At 41.4% G+C, this 23,816-nt stretch overlaps 1 pseudogene; it reads right to left on the reverse strand.

The window, feature by feature from the left end:
* Nucleotides 1–475: 475 nt before the first annotated feature.
* Nucleotides 476–23,816, reverse strand: part of LOC137041798 (NLR family CARD domain-containing protein 3-like) — a 54,885-nt pseudogene continuing 31,544 nt past the window's right edge.

Here is a 23,816-nt window from a genome sequence, read left to right on the forward strand (position 1 = left end):
GGAAATCTCAAATGCTGAAGAGGTCGATCAAGCCCTCAAGCCTATGCTGGTGGAAACAAACGTCATGTGTGAGGAGAAGACCCAACAGTTTCTATCATTGCTCCGCTTCACACACACCTGTTGAGTGCCATGATCAGCACTGCTAAAGACTCAAAGAGATGAAGATCTACCAAGAGCTCTCAGAGAGATATAATCCTTCAGAGGAGAAGAGCAACCTCTCCTTATCTCATCAGCCTCAGACCCTCGGTTTAAATCTCTGCCCTTCCTCTCTCCAGAGGACACGCATCAGACATTTACCACAGTGGGCTCAAAGGCGGCTGCTCTTAAGGGACATTCATTTATTAATCCTCTAAAGGCTCAGCTTTATACTTTAAAACCATTACATGTCATTTTAGTTGAGCACTGAGCATTTAGTCTGAATAATAATGCAGCAGGTCAACAGGTGTCCACTGTTTTCTTCACGGAGGCTTCAGTCTTAATGGCCAGCAGATTTCAGATCTCTCCTCCTCCTGAGCAGGAGGGAAGCACCAGGTACTGTTTGCTGCTGAGAGGATGATAGACTACAGTGAGCCTGGAAAAGATCTTTCCACTGTCCAAAGAGGAGGAAATCTGCTCTTGCTGATCCGCTTGGACAGATGTTCAACAGCAGTAGCTCCAGTACGTCCACACCTTCAGCCTCCACAGCTGGATCATGAAGAGAAACATGCTTATGTGACTCTCACCTTAATCTACTGGGAATGCTTCTGCATTAAAGATAAACCAGCTCTAAGCACTGACATGTTTCCAGGTTTACATCAAATAAGTTGGCCAAGTTGTAATTAAGTTTTCAGAAGTTGATTTGCTGAGAAGTTTACAGTTTACAGAAAACTCTTGTTAGAAAGCACTGCAGTGTGTTCATGTTCACAGAATAGTTCATTAGACCCCTTGGTCCTGAAATGGGACCAGATTTTGTTATATAAGGTTTTATACCGGGTGTGTTTCTATCGCCATCACTATTTTTAGTAATGTATGCATTTCACAAATTCAATAAATTGGAGGAGTGTGTTCATATCAGAGTCAGATCCTGCCTTCAGAAGAGTGTGTGTGTGAGAGCAGGAGTGTGTTTCTCCGAGGGTTACTGCAGTCGGCCGGATCCGAAATGTTGAATATTTATCTGATATGATTTCTGAGCTGTAAGGTGTCCAGAATAATAATCACACACTGTGTGTTAATAGGCCAGAGGAGAACTGAGTCTGGTTTCTCCAGAGGTTTATTTCTCTCCATCATTCCTTTGGTATACAAATACAATTAATGAATTAGGTCTTTAATTCTATAAACTATAGCACTGATCTGCCAACATTGTCTCTCTATGATAAATTAAAATAAGCTGATAACATCACTGTTTACTCCAGAACGACTGTACAGCCAAATCTAATTCTGCTGCAGTATTGTCCTGTTTAACACTGAAGCTGCTCTGACACAATCGGCGCTGGAGAAGAGCGATAGAAATAAAGATGACTTGACGTGTGTGTGTGTGTGTGTGTGTGTGTGTGTGTGAGCAGGAGTGAACCTACACATCTGACGCAGTGAGCGACGTACCGCGGGTCGTTGTGGTATCGCTCATCTTGAAGGAAGGTCTGAACGATGCGCTCCAGAACCACAGACAAACCATTCCTCTCCTCCACTGACAGCTTGCTCTCCAGAAACTGAACAAACCTGCCACAAACCAGCCATGAGTGACAGACAGAGAGGGGATCATTTCATCAGAGCTATAATAAAGACATTAAAGATGTTCTTACTTATCCCAGGGGTCTAACGGGTCATCTCCAGCATAGCTGCGCACGCTCAGCTCAAACGCCCTGCAGTGAGGAAGAGATCATCAGTGTTATTCACCTGCCAGTGGTCATAATGATATGCCTGATCGCTGTAGAGTAAAGTGGGATGCTCAGAGCCAGACGATCACATTAACTATTGATCAGAGAATCCTGAAACTGCAGAAACTGTTGATCACTGATAATAATCCTAAATGTGTGTTGATGATCAGATCCTCATCTGAGAATGATTAGTGAAGGATCATGTGACACTGAAGACTGGAGTAATGATGATAAATTCAGCTTTGATCACAGGAATAAATCACACTTTACTATATATTCACACAGAGAACAGATGATTTACACTGGAGGAATATTTCACTGCTTTACTGGAGTTATGATCAGATTAATGAGCAGAAGAGACTCAAAGACTGTCATAGATGTATGAACATGTATTAAAACACACAAGCCCAGAGAAGGGAGGCACACAGTTGTGTTTGAAGGGGGGAGTGGGCCGACACCCTTGCCTCTTCATCATATGCATCTTATCCTTTTGAATGATTTTGAATAACCTCATGAATTAAATAATCAGTTATTATCCTTTCAAAATAATGAATTTTGTCAATCAATTTTAGGTGATCATTAATACATTTAACTATTATTTAATATGATTTTGACTCCATGTCTGCTGTATGGTGTCTAATTTGCTTTCCAAAGACAGTCTGACCCCTATCTATGTGCCCTGACATAGATAGCCTGACCTCTATCTCTGGGTCCTGACCAACAGGGCCTTGGAGAGAAAGTTAGAACTTCCAAGAGGTGAATCCTGCCTGTTGTTAGTAACCCCAGGACAGGAAGGGGTGGGAGGATTTGAGTCTCCCAATTGTGATTTCTTCCCATTTATATAGTGTGATTTTTCCCATTGATAGAAGTACATTTTTGTCTTTATATTTCTATATAGAATGAGGTAGATGACATTAGCCATACTTTTCTTTCTGGAGATGTGTTTGTCATGTGGTGTTGATATCTTGTTCTGTTGATAAGCTCACAGGACGCACTAACCTTGGAGGAGAGATGTGCCCTAGAGTTTTGTGTGTGTGTGTGTGTGTGTGTGTGTTACATGTTCTGTGCAGGTCTATGGATGGATTGGACCGCTTTTCTCACACCCTAGACCTCTTGGCGTCTTTCTAGGACTCCCCTGAAGTCAACACTACCCCAATCTTGGGATTGTCTGATGTATACATCCTGATTAACAACAACAACATCTCCTATCTATTCTCGTGTGACACATTGTTTAGACTTTATGCCAATCAGTAATATTCCACGTGTCCATAATGATGTAAATCATGCCCTTGAAATTGGTATAACTGGTGTGGTAATTTTGTGTAGAGTAGAGTCTGGCCTGACACCGCCCTGAGAGACTCTAAAGCTGACTCTACTGATGAAACTGCAAACTATTCTTCAGTAAAATTCTCTCCGATGATTGAACATCCTGACTCCTGGTCTTCATTTCGCATATCTGGTCTATGGGTCAAAACTGTAACCCCTAACATGTTATATAGAACAAAACATCATGATATTGAGCCATATTAATAACCCAACTGAATCATAAACATCATCAGGACCAATACACACTCTCGGTCAGATGCTAACACGCTACTTACTGAAAATAAGAATTAATGTCCATCGTTTCTTCTTGTTGAACACAGAAAGTCCGTGGGGGAATGTTTACGGTTAAACGAGACTCATTTAAAACACGTTAATAACAATATTAATCGCTAATATTTCCGTTAACTAGCCCCGCTCTGCTAACTGTATAACTGCAACAACGACATGTTTTCAAATGTACCGCTTAACCAATCATTAGCCTTCATGAGGCTCAACAGCCAATCAGAGTCCGACACAACAGCGCGTCACGTTTACTCGGTGGCTCCGCCCCCTCTATGGCTCTGGGTGGAGCTGGGCGGAGCCTACATGAATATTCATGAGTTTCCTGGTTGGCGTTAAAGACTCTGAGAATATGAACCCGTGCTCTCCGGATCATCACAGAAACTGTTCTGAGATTTCCAGCTTCACATGAAAGAGCAGGACAGACCTCACCGCCGACAGGAAATACAGAAATACAGAAATAAAGAGAGACTCAGTGATTGTGAGAGAATTCATTCTGCTGATCTCATCACATTCATGATTATTCATACTGTCATCAGTTCACATCAATCATTCATAAACCACTTCATGATTAAATCAATCAGTCCTTTATTACATCTCATCATCAGTTTACAATATACATATTACAGCAATCTGACAATATAGCAATATTATTACAACCTTATTAAACACTCAGAGCAGTGTGTAAATGGTAAATGGACTGCATTTATATAGCGCCTTTATCCAAAGCGCTTTACATTTTTGCCTCACATTCACCCATTCATACACCGACGGCGATGTCAGCCATGCAAGGCGCCATCCAGCTCATCGGGAGCATGCTGGGGTTAGGTGTCTTGCTCATGGACACTTCGACACTTGGTCAGGTGGAACCGGGGATCGAACCACCAACCTTTCGGTTTGTAGACAATCTACATGAACCACTGAGCCACTGCCACTGCCGCAGTGTGTGTGTGTGTGTGTGTGTGTTATTAGAGATTCAGAGCAGTGTGTGTGTGTGTTATTAGAGATTCAGAGCAGTGTGTGCGTGTGTTATTAGAGATTCAGAGCAGTGTGTGTGTGTGTTATTAGAGATTCAGAGCAGTGTGTGTGTGTGTGTGTGTGTGTGTGTGTGTGTGTGTGTGTGATCTAGATTCATAACATCTAGATACTAATTAATGAAAAAAAAGTGAAACTAATTATGTGAGGTTTGATGACTGTGTGTGTATGTGGGCGTTACAAAGAGGTTTTACAGATGTGTGTGTGTGTGTGTGTGTGTGTGTGTGTGTGTGTGTGTGTGTGTGTGTGTGTTTGTTTAATCTGACACAGAGACACTGAAGAATAAACCCAAAATCCAGCGTAGAGCGGTTCAGTGAATGTGGTGTAGAGTGTGTGTAAGTGTGTGAGTGTGTGTGTGTCAGAGACACTGTAGAAGGACAGAGTGCCGGCCGACACGTCCACACACACTCCTGCTCTCTGAGAGGATGAACGGATGGCAGGAATATCAGTCCAGTTATTATTGTGACGGACAGAGAATCCTTTACTAGAGCAGAACAGACTCCAGGATTTGTCATTGTCTCCAAACACACAGTCACTCCCTCCTCTCCTCCTGATTCCTTTATATGTCACTGATATATCAGCTCTATCTCCGCTCCATTCGGCCTCCCAGTAACAGCGGCCAGTCAGACTCTCTCCACACAGAACCTGATGAACACCATCAAATCTCTCTGGATGATCAGGATACGGCTGAGGCTCTCTCACACACTCCACCTTCCTGTTCCCCTCAGACAGAACGAGACGAGTGTGTGCTGTGTGTGGATCCAGTGTGAGATCACAGGCATCTGAAACACAAGAAGAGAGAAACATCTAGAACAACAGACACTAGACGAGTGTGTGTGTGAGTGTGTGTGTGTGTGTGTGTGTGTGTGTGTGTGTGTGTGTGTGTGTGTGTGTGTGGATCCAGTGTGAGATCACAGGCATCTGAAACACAAGAAGAGAGAAATATCTAGAACTACAGTCACTAGACGAGTGTGTGTGTGAGTGTGTGTGTGCGTGTGAGAGAGTGCCTGACTGACTGTGTGTGTGTGTGTGTGTGTGTGTGTGTGTGGATCCAGTGTGAGATCACAGGCCCCTGAACACAAGAAGAGAGAAACATCTAGAACAACAGACACTAGACGAGTGTGTGTGTGAGTGTGTGTGTGTGTGCGTGTGAGAGAGTGCCTGACTGACTGTGTGTGTGTGTGTGTGTGTGTGTGTGAGAGAGAGTGCCTGACTGACTGTGTGTGTGTGTGTATCTGAGTGAGTGAGTGAATGGGTGTGTGTGTGTGTGTCTGAGTAGACAAGTGATTGTGTGTGTGTTTGTGCATGTGTGTTTGTGTTTGTGCATGTGTGTGTGTGTGTGTGGGCATGTTTTTGTGACATATGAGGACACAAATGTGTATAATGCCATGGGTATGACACAGGTATTACAGGAGAGGGTGAAATATGAGGACATTACCCATGGCCCCACTTTACAAAAGGCTTATAAATCACACAGGAGGAGTTTTTATGAGAAAGTAAAAATGCAGAATGTTTCCTGTGATGGGTAGGTTTAGGGGCAGTGTGTGTGTGTGTGTGTGTGTGTGTGTGTGTGTGTGTGTGTGTGTGTGTGTGTGTCTGGATCCAGTGTGAGATCACAGACATCTAGAACAACAGTCACTAGACGAGTGTGTGTGTGTGTGTTTACAGCAGTTAGTTCACACACAAATGAAAATTAGCCCATGATATGACATTCTTTATCTGAGTTATTAACAGTTATATTAGAAAGTCCTGGCTCTTCCCAGCTTTATAATGCCAGTGCCTTGTCGGTCCATAAAAGTGCATCTAACCATCATATAACTGATCCACACAGCTCCAGGGGATAATAAAGGCCTGCTGAAGCGGTGCATTTGTGTAATAAAAATATCCATATTTAAACATTTATAGACTAAAATACTAGCTTTCGGTTTTCAGTGCTACACGAATCACATTGCGCTTAAAGGACAACTCTGGTGAGAAATGACCCTAGGGGTAATTAACAGATGGTTACCGAGTAGATCGTTCTCTGGGATGCGGTTTCATGAAAATCAAATGTAAAGAGTTTTATCTCTAAACACAGATTAGCTTATAATGTTTGCCTATGGGGCATGGAATAAGTGAAATTAAACCGCTAGTTAATGCCACTAACAAGGCTCAAAATAGCCTCACACTAACACGGCAGCATGATGAGGGTCCCTACATGCAAACCCAAGCATTGAGAACTTAGTAAGAGTACAAACGGTTTAATAAGAAGGTACTTTATAAAGACAGTCCATTACGCGTTTACAGACGGCAGCCATCTTGGAAAACAGTCTCGATGACTCGAGCCACGAACGCTGTGCTAAGTGAGCTGATCGATAGGAATTAAGTTTGTAAAATCTAATTACATGGACTTTTATATTTTTATTTATCTTTTTCTCCACTGCGTTCAGTGTTTTCTTCCAGAAACAACGGCCCATATGAGATTCAGTCACAGTTCATCTCTTAGCACAGCGTTCGTCACTCAAATCTGTTTTCAGAGATAAAACTCTTTACACTTGATTTCCATGAAAACGCATCCCAGAGAACGATCTACTCGGTAACCACCATCTGTTAATTACCCCGAGGGTCATTTCTCACCGGAGTTGTCCTTTAAAGAGTAACCCTTCTTCACCCATGAATCCTTGACGTATGTGCACTGACAAACACTGAAGAGAGAAGATAGAGCTAAACAAAACTTAGCGTCAGGGGTTACTCTTTTCATAATAACACTAAAACACAATTTCTTTCAATAAAAATAGTTCGTTTAGTCTATAAAGTTTAAAATATGGACATTGTTCTTACACAAACGTGCCACTTTGCTTCAGAAGGCTCTTCATTACTCATGTGCTATAAACATCTGAAGCACACGCCCCAAAAGCTGAATCTCTGACAGTCCACGAATGCTAAACTGAGCTCTCTTTCAGGACTCTCTGCTCTTAAGTGGACAAATTAATACACAATTATTTCAAAAAATAGGAAGTATCCCAGTAAACATAGTTGCTTATGTCATAGTAGGTTCAGTTAAGTGAACATACACTTAAAATTAATAACTAATTTAAATTATAAATATATATATACAGTGAGGACAATACAGTGTTATATCACAACTACTGAGAGACCGTCCTGAAAAGCACTGTTTATTTCATGTGGATCATATCTTTTGTGTTTATTTGTGTTTTCTCTTGTAATGTGTTTGGGCTAGTGGTTTAGATGTGCTCTTGATATTGGAATAGAGAATAGTGAATATTATCTGTCACTGTCATATTATCTGTGGCAAAAGGTTAGTTTTAGTCCCTGTATATAGAGTTTGGGCAGTGGTTTAGTCTCAGTGAAAGAGAGAGTCATGTAGTTAAAAGATGTAGTAATATCATATTGAAATATATTACAAATCTAAATAATAATATCATAGCAAGATGTAGCCAAACACACACACACATAGTAGGGGTGGAGAAAAGCTCGATGCATCGCGATTCTTCATCTGTCGATTCAGAATCGATTCTGTGTTTGATTCAAACGGCCCCTTCCCCACTGTAAGCGCGGTCACTGGCCAAACAGAAAAACACGTTGATAGACGAACGTTCGTATGCTGACCATTCGCAAAACTCTGTTGCTTTTAAATGTGCTATATAAATCAAATTTGACTTGACTTGAAATAACTTTTTTTTGGTTAAAAACTGAAAAATAGTCACACTTAGTTGTAAATTTAGAACTGTTTCTTCTTAATGATTGTTCTGCAATTGTATGGTTTACCATGTTTCATCCAGAGCTTGTTAATCCTGATATTACTTTGTTAATAAAATAAAAATATTGAAAGAAATCTTCATAATCATTTTTAATATGGCAAAACTGCCAAACAGATATTCTAACTATGAACAAAAAGCATAGTAACTCCAATTTAGGTTAAACTGTAAAGTTAATGTATTACCAAATGTTAATGTATAATTACTAAAAAACATGTTGAGAATGGTTTTGGGAATCGGATCGTTACTCCCAGAATCAGAATCGGATCGGATCTTTAAGAGCCTTAAGATTCCCACCCCTAACACAGAGTTATCTCATTACTAGTGTGTGTTGAGTTTGCTGCTCAACCCCCCACCAGTAATTTACATTTCAATGCATGAAGACTCTCACAGGTGAGACAAAGAAGCTCACTACCAAAGCTGTTACCTACGTCCTACACTGAAAACCCTAATAAGTTGATTGAACTCAATTGATTTGAGTAAACTCGTTCCCTCAATTTAATTGAGTAATGGAGTCTCCTAAAACATGTATATTTAAGTTCACTAAACTTGGAGCTCACGTTCACTGTACTTAAATTGTTAAGTTCACCAAACTGGGTACTCCAGAAGTTCAGTACATCATGCTGGGTACAACCAATCAAAACTTCAGCATGCATTGCAGCATGAATAAATTATGAATCTGAATTGTGACACATTTTCTTTGATTCTTACTATTTGCTTTTACTTTTGCTCTTTTGTTCTGATGTTTTTGTAGCTTGTTTTATGTTCAGAGTTGATCTGTTTATCGAATAAAAAAATATATATTTGTCACCATAGTAGAGATTCATACACAGATTATTGATGTCTGTGCTAACTAATGCCGCAGATTTAAACATTTTGAGCGCACTAAAATAAAATAATAAATTGTTCAATTACCACAAGAGTAAATAATCTCATGGTAATGCGTATTAATATTTCATTAGACTCCGCATGAGATCAGGGATTGTTGGCCAATACATGGTGATGTTATCATCGTCAATGATTGAACAACATCACTTGATGATATTTTCTCTTGACTTTGTGTTCCTTCACAAATGTGTCTCACAAACACAAATCAGCCAGATAAACATTATATTATAATATTATACAGTCAACGGTCAAGAGCCCAACTAAAGCAAACACTGATCTCCATCATGGTGACTTCAAACAAAACTATTATTTCCATTAAAACAGAAATAAAGTCAGTCTGGCTAGTTATAAGTTAGTTCACATGTTATTATTATGTTTAGTAACTTTTTTACTTACCGATTTTAAGATTGCACACAATGAAAAAGTCTCCATCTTAATTTGAATCAGCAACAGAAAAGGACCACCTTTTGTAAATGTCCTCCAATCAGTGAATTAGTTCTTGTTGCCAGACAGAACTCCTTGAATGGCCAATCACATTAAAGCAAGACCAGAGTGAGCTATTTTAATTAATTATGATTTTGAGTTCATTCAACTTGAAATCTTAAGTTTATGTATTTTGTAGGTTAATAAGTTATACTAACTTATAGTTTTGAGTTTTTGAACTAAACTAGTAATATTAAGTCAAGATTACTTGATTTGTTTAAGTAAAGACAACATTAGGGTTTACAGTGTAGACCAAATACACCGCCAAATTAAATTAAATTAAATTACAATCACTAGGACATATTTCCCAATATTTAGGAGAACTGAGTGAGGAGTTTATAAATTTGCTAACCAACTTTCAGCTTCACAGCAGTTAATTTTACATTTACAAATCAACTTATTCTTACAGAGCACTAGCAGCACAAGTTCACATCAACACTTACATCAGGAACATTAGACAATTAAAATGTTGATGTTACATCTTGTAACTTTATTGCAACTGTGTAATAAATATATTTAAATATAAGCTTCAAAATAGATGGCATTAAAGTATATTTTAGGTTACAAATAAATACACTGTAAACCCTAATGTTGTCTTTACTTAAACAAATCAAGTAAACTTGAATAAATATGTGGTGTGGCAAGCAGCGGGGCGAGGGACCGCGAGAGCGGGCCCGGTGATTAACGTTCACGAGTGCCAGCTGCGTGGCACACCGGTCTCGTCTCGCGGCCATGTGACGGGAGCATATAAGGAGGAGCAAGAGCTGCGGAAGACGAGAGAGGACCAGGCCTGGAGTTTATGTTTAGTTTTGTTTATGTGTTTGTGGGCAGTCGTCCGTGAGGGGCTGCCCACGTTTTATTTTGGTGTGTGTTTGCGGGCAGTCGTCCGTGAGGGGCTGTCCGCGGTTTTACTTTCATTTTGTTTATTTATTTTGAATAAATGTGTTTGAAACGTTCGCCGGTTCCCGCCTCCTTCCTTCCCATCTACGAACTGTATTACAAAATATTACTAGTTTAGTCTAAAAACTCAGACATATAAGTTAGCATAACTTATTAACCTACAAAATACATAAACTTAAGATTTCAAGTTGTATGAACTCAAAATCGTAATTAAAATAGCTCACTCTGGTCTTGCTTTGATGTGATTGGCCATGCAAGGAGTTCTGTCTGGCAACAAGAACTAATTCACTGATTGGAGGACATTTACAAAAGGCGGTCCTTTTCGCCTCATCTGTTGCTTGTTGCTGATTCAAATTAAGATGGAGACCTTAAATTCGGTAAGTAAAAATTTGTACGTTACTAAACCTAACAATAATAAGTGAACTAACTTATAACCAGATTGACTTTATTTCTGTTTTAATGAAAATAATAGTTTTGTTGGAAGTCACCATGATGGAGATCAGTGTTTGCTTTAGTTGGGCTCTTGACCCTTGATAATGTAATATTAGTGTTCCTCTGGCTGATTTGTGTTTGTGAGACACCGTGAAGTAACAAAAAGCCAAGAGAAAATATCATCAAGTGGTGTTGTTTATTCATTGATGATGATAATAACATCATCATGTATAGGCAGAATCCCTGATCTTGTGCAGAGTCCAATGCTTTGTATGTCAAAGCAGTTATTAATAGTTTTGAAATTTTAATAATACTAGAATCTTCACTATTGTGCTAATATAATTATTTTTTTTATGTGCACAAAATGTTTAAATCTATGGCATTAGTTAGACATACACACATCACTAATCTGCATATGAATCTACAATGGTGACAAAAATCTTTTTACAATAGTGAAAAAATTCTGATAAACAGATCATAAAACAAGCTAAAAAAACATCAGAACAAAACAGCAAAAGTAACAGAAAATAGTAAAAATTCAAAGAAAATTTAGACGCATCATTTATTCATGCTGCAATGCATGCTGGGACCAATGGGGAAGTTTTGATTGGTTGTACCCATCATGCTGTACTGAACTTCTGGAGTACCCAGTTTGGTGAACTTAACAATTTAAGTACAGTGAACGTGAGCTCCAAGTTAAGTGAACTTAAAAAATACATGTTTTAGGAGACTCCATTACTCAATTGAACTGAGGGAACGAGTTTACTCAAATCATTTGAGTATTCTCAACTTATTAGGGTTTACAGTGTACTTGTCAGTACATTCAAAAGAACACAGTTATTCTAAATATTATTTATAACATATTATTACTCGACACATTATATAGTCTGTACGAAGCTTAACTGCATTTAATATAATTTAAAAAAACAATGTTATTTATTTGTAAAGACATGTAATGGTGGAGATGGCAGCTCACTTCACACACACACACACACACACACACACACACAGCTCCATTAGAGGCTATGGAGGTCCCCTGTTGGATAGATAGACATCGGTCACACACACACACACACACACACACACACACACACACACACAGCTCCATTAGAGGCTATGGAGGTCCCCTGTTGGATAGATAGACATCGGTCACACACACACACACACACACACACACACACACAGCTCCATTAGAGGCTATGGAGGTCCCCTGTTGGATAGATAGACATCGGTCACACACACACACACACACACACACACACACACACACACACACACACACACACACACACACACACACACCTCCATTAGAGGCTATGGAGGTCCCCTGTTGGATAGGTACACATCGGTCACACATACACACACACACATTTTAACAATTTATTTAAGTCCACTTTAAAAGAATTAATTTACAGGGACATAAACATTATAGGTGCAGTTTACTGCATGTACAAAATCATGGCCCAGTGGCATACACAGATCTTCACAAAAGCTCATCACTCAGGTGTTATGGGTATAAGTAGCAGCGTCTCCTCCATATATCAGGGCTGCCTATAATAGCAGACAGGGCACAATACTTCGCTAGCTGTTTGGCCCTTTTCTTGGGCATCCCAAGTTGCTGAAGGCCTCGTACCACCAGCCTATGAGTGTGTCCTAAGCTGCCGAATATGAACACCAGTAGTCTGCCTCGATAACCGATCTCTGAGATGGAGTTTAAGAGCGGCTGGTATTTAATGACCTTAGTCATAAAGGCTTCCTCCATGCTAGAGTCAAAGGTGCATGCCACCTCCAGAATGAACACCTCACTGAGCTCCTCATTAACCACAATAACATCTGGTGTGTTAGCAGACAGATGTGAGAAAGCATCAGAGTTACTACTACCATGCTGGAACATGGATGCTTTTACGCTAGAGTGTTTGTATATTTTCACTGAGGGTGAGAGATGTTTTGATATGTCCTTCACTATAAGGTCCACTATTCTGTCGTGGCGTGCGATGTACATTCCCTTGTAAACATGACAGCCATTCAGGATATGTGGAAGTGTCTCAGTCATCTGCTCGGTGGTGTAATGTAGACAGTGAGGGACCTGGGTCAAAGGAAACCAGATGGAAAGGTTAAGTCTGGTAGGAAGAACTTGCAATCTTGCCTTTACAGTGAAGGTGACAATGTCCTCACTGAGTGCAGTGTTCTTAAAGAACGAGTGCGAGACAGAGTGATCAGCACAGGAGAGGCATGCCAGCTTCCCCTGGAGTCTCAGGCCAGTCCAGTGTTGTTTCTGGTGATGTTGGTGTAAGTCCAGGAGAGTTCTCCGGGCTCCTGTAGATGTTAGCGGATAGCTGTGGCCACCATATGTGGCTGTTGCCTTAATATGGACCAGGGGGTCACAGATGATATCCTCTGAGACCCTCACAGTCCCAGAGTCAGACCGCACCCACTCCAGTGCTACTCCAGCTCGGACACAGAGATCATTCAGGTCCGGCCAGTCTGACCACACACCAAAGCCATCTGAATGGGTGTCCAGTTTCCCACTGGGTTTCCTTTTGAAACCCAGGAAATGAGGCTCTGAGTCTCTGGCCAACGGCACCTTACGCCTCCTTAGGTCCAGGAACAGGGAAGATCGAGCCAGCTGCCTCACGTCTCTGTCATCATTATTCAGCATGTTCAGAAGATGGGAAATCCGCATGCTGGTGTAAATCCAGATCACGTTTGGTGCTCCCAACCCTCCTTCCCATTGAGGATGAAAAATAACATCACGGGTGCTGTGTGTGTTGAGTCCAAACCACTTCCGCACCACACTCACTGTCTTACTGTTCATGTCCCTCAGCACTTTCTGCTGGATATGGACATTGGAGAACAGATGTTGTACTTTAGACAGCGCTACCTGTCTAATAGCCTCTAGCTTCATGGTCAGAGGCAATGGACATTTATCTATCAAGTCCAGCCTGGAAACAAACCCTGACCATATGATGTTTACCTGCTCTTTGCATTCTCCTGCAATATTAATTTTGTGTCCAAGATAAGTGTATGTCTCGTGAAGAGAGTATACACGTATTGGTTTAGTTGCCACGGTGAACTCTGGACATTTATCAGTTTTTGAGCGATACCACCTGTTCCCTCCACTCCTCCTCTCATACAGAACAGCACATTTTGTGTCCTTAATCTCCAGGCCTGACCATGTCAGGAAAGAATCGGTCCTAGCCAGCATGTTTTTAATAACGCTCTCGTCTCTGGAGGCGATCTGGACGTCATCTGCATAGCCTTGGACTGGGATCGGTGAAATCACGTCAGGGGGGGCACATTGACACATGCACTTTAACCATTGGTTGGTGGCAATTATAAAGTTAATCGCACTCCAAGGGCAGCCTGTTTTAATGCCTATCTGAAGTGGTGTTGGGTGAGTGAGCTGTTCTCCACAGATTACTTCAATAAAGGAACCTCTATATACATCCTTCACTATGTCAATGAACAGTTGAGGAAGCTGTATTTCCTCCAATGAGCTGATCATGACAGTGTGAGATAAAGTTCCAAATGCATCTTTAAAGTCTAGAAAGACTGAGTACAGTTTACACGACTCATGCTTAAAGTCATCTATCCCTGTTTTTAGGCAGAACACATGCTCATTCATACCTTGCCTATTGATGTATGCCTTTTGCTTGGTGGATAGGATGTCAGCTTCCACCAACCAGGGGAGAACTCTGGCTAGTATGCATTTCATGAACACCTTATAGATGGTAGGGAGGAGGGATATATCCCTCCATGTCGATGGATCATCAGGGATGTTGTCTTTTTTTGGAATACGATGAATTAGTGCTCCTTTCCATGAATCTGGTACTCTCTTATTTTCCAAACAGACATTAAAGACAGTTGTTAAAATATGACATGACTGCATAGTTTTAAAAGTCTCATATGTCACACCATCCTTACCACTGGCTTTATTATTAGGAAGGTTACTTAAAACAGTCTCTACTTCCTAATTTGTGAAATGCGTTGTTTCAGGGAAAAAAGTGGGCTCCAACGGTGGCACATTTAAATGCCAGGGTGGTGATGAAAAATCCTCAACACGTCTCTGATTTTGACATTTATTATCATAATAAATTTGTATAGCTGTAATGTCGGTAGAACAGGGAGGAGTGTCGGGATATTTACTGTTGTTTAAGATGATTTGGATCGCTTTAGATCTTCTATGCTGCCACAAATATGCAAGTTTGTTCTGGCTCACCTGATTGTTTTGCCGGCGGTGGGTTGCTCCTGTCCGCAGAGAGGGCAAGACGTTTTCCTGCAGGTGGCGCAGCTGTTCACGGATCCAGTCAGCTGTTGCGGCCAATGTTAAATCCTCAGGATATGTTTGAATCGCCGGGAATTTTTTCAAAACTCTCAACACATATTTCAAACATTGTAGTCCAAAAGGCCTACCGCTGTAGTTTACCGCTGAAAAAACTCCATTCTTAAAGAATATCCCATGTAATAGCTTAGCTAGCGTTATCCACTAGCGTTATCCAGCCCGGATCACCCGAGCAAACAAAGTTCCTCTCGCGCTGGCGTTTGGTATTCAGACGGTCTCTGTAGAGTTTCTCATGGGACTGGAAAGCCATCCATTGATGCTCAGACAGCGGGCAAACATACTGCTGGAAGATTGTAAACTCTTCACCCGGTAGATGAAATCCACGGGAGAAATCATGCGGTAGCAGCGGCTGTTGGTAAATTCTCCCGGTGAGTAATGCTTGTTTGTATGCAAACTTGATTGTTGCGATCAAACACATAGTCCAAAATAATTGCCAAAGCATCTTATCTGCACCTATTGCATTAACGGTGGCAATTACAACGGGTGTGGTGCTCGTGCGTGTTTGCTCGTGCTTCACACACACACACACACACACACACACACACACACACACACACACACACACACACAGCTCCATTAGAGGCTATGGAGTGTGTGTGTGTGTGTGTGTGTGTGTGTGTGTGTGTGTGTGTGTGTGTGTGTGTGTGTGAGACCGATGTCTACCTATCCAACAGGGGACCTCTATAGTCTGCAGTGGAGCTGTGTGTGTGTGTGTGTGCGTGTGTGTGCGTGTGTGAGTGAGCGACAGTGTTTGTGTGTGTGTGAGAGTGAGTGACTGTGTGTGTGCGTGCGTGTGTGAGCGACAGTGTTTGTGTGTGTGTGAGAGTGAGTGACTGTGTGTGTGTGTGTGTGTGTGTGTGAGTGAGCGAGTGAACGTGTGTGTAAATGGACTGCATTTATATAGCTCTTTTAACAGACCCTATGGCCATCCGAAGCGCTTTACATGTTTGCCTCACGTTCACCCATCCACTCTCTCATTCACACACCGGCGGCGGTGTCAGCCCTGTAAGGCTCATCCAGCTCATCAGGAGCAGCTGGGGTTCGGTGTCATGGACACCTCGACACTTGGTCAGGTGGAACCGCGGATCGAACCGCCAACCTTTCGGTTTGTTCCATTGCAACAGAATTTGATTCGGCCGCTCTGGAGAGAACAGTGATGTCATCAGCTCATTATCATATAGTGTCAGTGTGGGCAGATCAGGGATATAGCGGAGAGTTTAGTGTCTCCAACTGAGCCAGCCAAGCCGAAGGCGACAGTGGAACCAAAACTCCATCATAATGGAGAACAATAACCCTTGGCAGAAACCAGGCTCAGATGGGGTGTAATGAATGTTATTTCAGCTCTACTTTCTGAGTATGAATTATCATCTGCAGTAAAAGACAACAATACTCAAGCGCTGTAAAAGGTTTAGCATAAACTCACCTGACTGGCTTCTGTCCTGAATGATCGTCTCTTCAGACATTAGAACTGCACATGATTTATGAGCTTCTACAACCTTTGACCTCTAACTGAACTCCTCAGCACAAATTGATCATAGAAATAAAAACAGCATAAATAAAAATAAATAACACAGTTTTATCTTAGTCTTATAATAAGAGCAACCATAATCAAATCTCAATATTAAAGCCTCATGTGTCCTCATCACGCGATCAGTCAGGGTCCCCGCGGAGTCTCAACTTATATTTGGACCATGGGCGGCGCCATCTTGTTTGCGTTATGGGGTTGATGACGTAGAATGGTGGCACTCCTCAATCAGCTGGCATTACCTGTAGCTATTTTTACCACAACGCAACTCGAACATTGTTTCAGAGTTAAACAAAACCAATGAATTGCTTTGTAATTGTACTTAAAACACACTCAAACATACATGTGCACACAAACTCACCTACACAAGTCACACACAGATCGGCGGGCGCGCACACACACCTGACAGACTGCTCTGTCTCAATCGAGATGTTGGGCTGCTCAGTCTCCACGACCGGGGCTGAATCCGAAATCGACCCCTATACCCTGAAATAGGGCATTATTTGAAGGGACGGCCATTTGTAGTGTTGTCCGACACCATAGTGGACATGTTCGAGTGCAGTCATTCAGTCTCACGCGCCGCAATAACGAGTGTACAGCCGATTTACACACAGCTGTCCGACTTCACACACTCATCTTCATTCACTCCTTCAAGTTGTATTAGTGAACAAAAGTAGGGAATGTTATTTGTGTCTTAAAAATGAAAGTTTAAAGATTGAGGTTAATTCACTGAGCGTGCTCAAACTTTAATGCACAAACCAATCCCATTGCATCATCACCAAAACATCCTGCCTCTCGTCCTCACGTTCCCCTATCCCATCGTCCTACAGACAGTTCCCTCTGCTGGTCACATTAGGCATTACAGTTAATCTACTGCATATCAACAGTCTATCTATGATATCAACACAGGGAATAGTGATTGAGGGTTATGTATGCGCGCACGCAGTGTGTGTGTGTGTGTGTGTGTGTGTGTGTGTGTGTGTTTTCGCGCCAATCTGTTGGGGTGTGTGTGAGTCTGTGAGAGAGAGAGTTTGTGTGCACATGTATGTTTGAGTGTGTTTTAAGTACAATTACAAAGCAATTCATTGGTTTTGTTTAACTCTGAATCAATTTTCGAGTTGCGTTGTGGTAAAAATAGCTACGGGTAACGCCAGCTGATTGAGGAGTGCAGCAATTCTACGTCATCAACCTAGAACGCAAACAAAATGGCGCCGCCCATGGTCCAAATATAAAATCGTTTTTTTAAATAATGTAGATCTTTCATGGGTTTTCTACTACATATTTCAGTAAGAGACATCATTCATGTTATATTAAGCCATACAAGTCTCAACACCAGGGGATCCCTTTAAATAATGTTAACAGGTCTTAATTTTCCTACGTCCATCTAACGCTACCTCATTGAAACGCTATCGCCTCCCGCAGCACGCGCGCACGTGTGTGTGTGTGTGTGTGTGTGTGTTTGTTCCGTGGTGTTTGTAGTTCTTTCTTTCACTAGACCAACTATTGTTCGCTCTATTACAACTATAAATTAGGCAAGCATGCGTCTTATATTGCAGCCAATCAGCTTTCGTGTTATTGGCACAAGCCTCTTTCTGATCTCCACAGACAGACGCATAAAACGGATTTTATGTGATTTATGCGAAGGCGAATCTTTCTCACCATCTTGCTTAATGACCGAATAAAAGTATAATATACCCGATTGCACTAAAATAGTTAATAACAGTGATGTGAACAGCGAACTCCGACGTCAGACGGTGTGTGTGTGCTGCCTGTCAGCGCTCACGCGAGTGTATTGGATGTTATTTCTAGGCTCATTAGCCTAACGTTACTCTTGAACGATCAAATACACACATTATGCATATGTCTATATCCTGATTTGAGTTAAAAGGTTTGGGACCTGTCAGTAAGTACCCAGGAGGTGACTGTAAAAAGAATGGTGCCTAATGGATGAGAAAGAGAAACTAGTGGCAGTCGGCCACCATTACAAAGAAGACTAGATAAGTTTATGAATAGAGCAACTGTGGCAAAAAGTGTTCGGAGTAATGCACCTCCCATGAAACCTTGAGCTAGAACTGTATAAAAGTGTGAGCTGAGGAAGAGATGGTCAGATGTTCAGCTGGCACCTCACTTTGTTGTTCATACAATAAAGTTAATTTCTTCTGAGACCTGGAACTTCGACTCTGAGAGATTTTCTTTAAAGCACCGGAGACAATCAAGAACTTAGAATTTGCCACGACAACAACACAAACGGGGAAACAGCACTTACACTTAAAGGAACACTACAACCTTTTTAGAAATAGGGCTTATTGAACTTTTCTACATTTAGATATGTGGGGAAATGCATTATAAGCTAAGCTAGCGGCGACCCTGCCAAACTAAAACAATGCATGCACTGAGACAAACGCATTTGCCCACATATCTAAATGTCTAAAGAAGTTGAATAAGCCCTATTTCTAAAAACAGTGGAGTGTTCCTCTTTGTAGATGTGCATCTGTATGTTGTATTTATTTGTCCTATTGTCATTTGTTTATAAGTATATATTTTATTTTCTGACCGATTACTTGATTATGTAATTACTTGAAAACTTTTTACTTATATTAAGCAATTATTGCTGTGGTTTACGTTTTAGATGTTGGTCATATTTCCCACCCCAAGCGATCGTGTTATTAAAGATAGATAGCGCACCGCTGGACCAGCCTTTTTTGTTTTTGTAATACCAAACAAGATTCATGCATTGGTCAAATTTCACACACACACACACACACACACACACACACACACACACACACACACACACACACACACACACACACACACACACACACACACATATATATAATATGCGCTAATCCTTGTGGGATTGAGCTATGAATAATAAGTTTACTAATACTTTGTTCAATTTAAATAAATTAAATAATATAAGTTTAAGTAACTGAGTGATTCTGCATTTGCTATGCATGTTTTTTTTTTATTGCGCGATAAAGGTCTTAAATTTTATTCAAAATGGTCTTAAAAAAGTCTTAAAACATCTTAAATTTGGCTTGGTGAAACCTGCAGATACCCTGTCAGTAACTCTGATTCCTGCTGCACACTACGAACATCTCTGCAGCTCGTGCTGGGTGAGCTGATGGAACTGAAGCGGCCGTTATCCAAGACTTAAATCACGCTTTTATTTCTATAAAAAGCCAAACGACAGTGGAGGCGTAATGTAAATGTAGCAGCGGCATATCCTATCCTAACTTCACCCTCACACTCTGTCTGGCAATATCACACAAGATCTCATCACAGCCCAAGACAACGGGAAAAGAACAGCAGATGACGTCGGGTGCTTTTCTGCTCAGAGTGCTCCTACAAAACACGAGCTGCCCGCGGCACATAAAGAGAGCAAAATGCTCACCGCTATAGAAATTGTTTTAAAAGGCACAATTACATGATTCTTAATTGTGTGGAAGTATAACCTTAACTTTCTTGTAATAGTTTCTCATTCTTGCACGTTGTACTGACGTTACTGTAACCTTTAAACAACATTATATTAATAACAAGAAAACTGGACATTTTAACATTATAGAAACATTTCAAATCAAAGTTCCAATAACCTTTTTAGGAACTGGGCTCATTTTGTTTGCTGGGCTCCATTGTGGGGACATTTGGCAGTAAAACCAGAGATCATTGTGGGACCAGCCAGCGGTCCAAATGAGAAAAATTAATAAATTATGCTTATTTCTATAATTTTATGAGGTTTTTCAGCATTAATATGTGTTCCTCTGACCTGAATATTGTCCCAAAGTGGCTAGAAATGTTGATGGGTGTAAACCGAGTTCTGGCTGTCTTTCTCTGCCTTTGAGATAATGAGAGCCCAGACGAGCTGATCTTGAGTTCTCCTGTTATGACGTTATACAAGGAAAGGTTTCCTCCCCTTCCTCTGCTTTGCCCGCCCAGAAAATTAGTAGAGAATGGATTCAGTAAATCAGTTGTGATGTCAGCTCAGGCTTTACCATACGGATTCGACAGTACCGCTGAATCAAGCCAATAGCTAAAACCATCAACTTCACGTCGTTTCTGTTAGTTGCATGAAACTAATCTGTTATTTAAATGATTAAACTAGAGAGTAATCAAAGAACACTCTTTATAATGTTCGGATCTGTCAATCACTCGTATATCTGCAGTGCACACTTGTCCAAACTGCCGTTATAATGAATGATGCTGTTATGCTCAACAGAAGCTCTTACTGTATTCATGTCGATGTCGTGTTTGTTGTTAGCTGTGGTGAAAGCATTTTGTGAGAGAAATAACATTGCAAAGTTCACTCGAGTTTATTCAGAGCTTTCAGATACAAACAAAATAAACTCACGCTCACAGCGCTCTCAACAACTCAGAACAATAACACTTTCTCAGCAATCTTTCCCCAGCTCTCCGTCTCTGTGGACTGGCAGCGCTGCCGCTGCTCGCACCTGACTAAAACCACGCCCCCTCACTAAACCACGCCCCCTCCACCACATAATCTCATTTCTAATGCAAAGATGACAACCAATCACAACAGTGGATGTTTTCACTGAAGTCTCACAGCAGACACGCCCCTTGATGCTTTCATGCTAGAGGGCTAATATCAGTATAGAAAAAATGCCTTTTATTTCTAAATTATGACATTTTTTAAAGGGGCGGTGAAATGCTGTTTCATGCATACTGAGCTTTACACTGTTAAAGACTTGGATTCCCATCCTAAACATAGACAAAGTTTCAAAAACTAATGTTGGACGTTTGATAGAGTATTTTTTTGTCAAAAATACTCCTTCCGGTTTCTCACAAGTTTCGGAGAGTTTTTTTCGAGTATGGGTCGGCTTGACGTTAATAGAGCGGAAGGTCCTTGTATGGGCCGTACGGGCTCTTCTCCCGGTAGGGTGTGTGTGCGCGTGACTAGAGCGAGAGAGGAAACGCACGCCCATACACACTCTCAGCTGCAGATCCAGTCGTCCGTGAACACTTCTGTCGTTATAGTCCGCGCCGCGCTCCACTTTATTCCTATGGGTGACGTCGAGCGACTTCAACGCTTCAGCACAGCATTCTGGGAAGGCAGCGCTGCATTTGAACCAATTTGAACGCAGAAATGACGGGAAGCTTCACAACATCGCTTCAGTTGCGTCGCAAAGTGGATTTCCACGCCACTGCTGTCAGGACTTCACCAAATCATACCAAAGAAGTGTGTTTCTGCCGGAGCGGTCCCAGTGATAAAGGTTCGGTCCTGCTTTGAAAGCAGCCGGTGAGTAAAACTGCTTCAAATGTCTCTGCTATTGGCTACCGTCGCGTGAGTAAACATCAGTAAACGACACGATCGCGTGCTTCGTCATTCAAATGCGCTAACGGACTCCATTGCTGTTCTCTGTATAACGTTACACTAGTCTGACGTGCAAAACCGTTCTGCTTGCTCCTGCTAAGTTTTAGTCGCATACAATAGTCTGTAAACCGAATCATGTCCTCATAAACTGCGAGTAAACACACACAAATGTTGACAGGACACTAAATACAGTCCATACCACAGAGACGGACGTCCTGCTGTTGCTGTTTCTCCTGTTCAGTTTATTTCTGCCTCAGATTTGATTCTGGATCATTATCTGTATTAGCTGAGATAGCGATGGGTATCTCCACGCTTGAGGACGTCACCGCTTTGTTCGCGATTGTCATTCTTTAGCTCCGCCCACACGATACTCCTCGTCATTCTTTAGCTCCACCCACACGATACGCCTCCAGGCGCTCGGTTTTCTCCGGAAAGACTCGGTACAGCCCTTATTTCTTTTATAAATATAATAAAACTAAAGACTTTTCGGAGATATGAAGGATGCAATACTACTCTATAGGTACTCAAGATTGACATGAGATTGACTGAAACTGAGTGTTTCACCCCCTCTTTAATGTAAAAACCATACTAACAATATAAGTACACCTCAGGAATCATTATAAAATAATTTTAAAAAATCCATGCCATGGGACCTTTAAAATTGTAGAAATGGAGAAACATTTCTGTGATTGGAAGGTTTAGGGGTATGGGCTTAGGGGACAGAAAATATGTTAGATAGAAGTATATGGCAAGTCCCCACGAAGATACAAAAATCCAACTTGTGTGTGTGTGTGTGTTTGTTTAAGTGTATTTGTGTGTGTGTGTGTGTGTGTGTATGTGTATGTGTATGTGTGTGTGTGTGTGTGTGTGTGTGTGTGTGTGTGTGTGTGTGTGTTTGTAGACATACACTTTCGTGGTCCTGCTGTGATCCTGATCTCCCCTCCATGATCAACACTATAAACACACAAACACACATCAATGTACATATGCATCATGCACACACACATTAACTATATCTGTATCAGTGTTTGACACACTTGAGTCTCTGCAGTGAGCAGTTTGGATCCTCCAGTTTGTCAGAGAGCAGCTTGACTCCTGAATCTCCTGGGTGATTGTAGCTCAGATCCAGCTCTCTCAGGTGTGAGGGGTTTGAACTCAGAGCTGAAGACAGAAAACCACAGCCTTCCTCTGTCACCATACAGCCAGACAACCTACAGATGGATCAAAACAGCCTCATCATCTATCTAGTTCTCTTTATATGTCTCACAAAAGCATACACATATATCAATCGAACCGCACCAGACTTCGTTTGGAAGCGGACCAACACCCAACTTTTGAGCGGCCTCGGTCTGCTTGTTTGGTGTGCGCCCCAGGGTTCGGATGGCAGCGTTCACATATGTTCAGATTAACTGCACTAACCGAGCAATCGCACCACGGTTAGTTTTAATCAAACCAAACATGACAAGTGTGAATGCACCCTTACATGAGTTTCAATGAACATAAAGAGTTGTGAGCAAATGGGATGGGTCAAATCTGCCACTAACTATACATTTTGTTTAACCCTTTGTTAAAATTATGCCATTCGTAACCTGAATAATTCAAGAGCAAGTCAGAATAAATCAAAGTGTAACAATTTATTAACAGTCAGGTAAATGTATAATGC

This window comes from Pseudorasbora parva, chromosome 15, assembly GCF_024679245.1.
Source record: "Pseudorasbora parva isolate DD20220531a chromosome 15, ASM2467924v1, whole genome shotgun sequence".
Taxonomy (NCBI): Eukaryota; Metazoa; Chordata; class Actinopteri; order Cypriniformes; family Gobionidae; genus Pseudorasbora; species Pseudorasbora parva.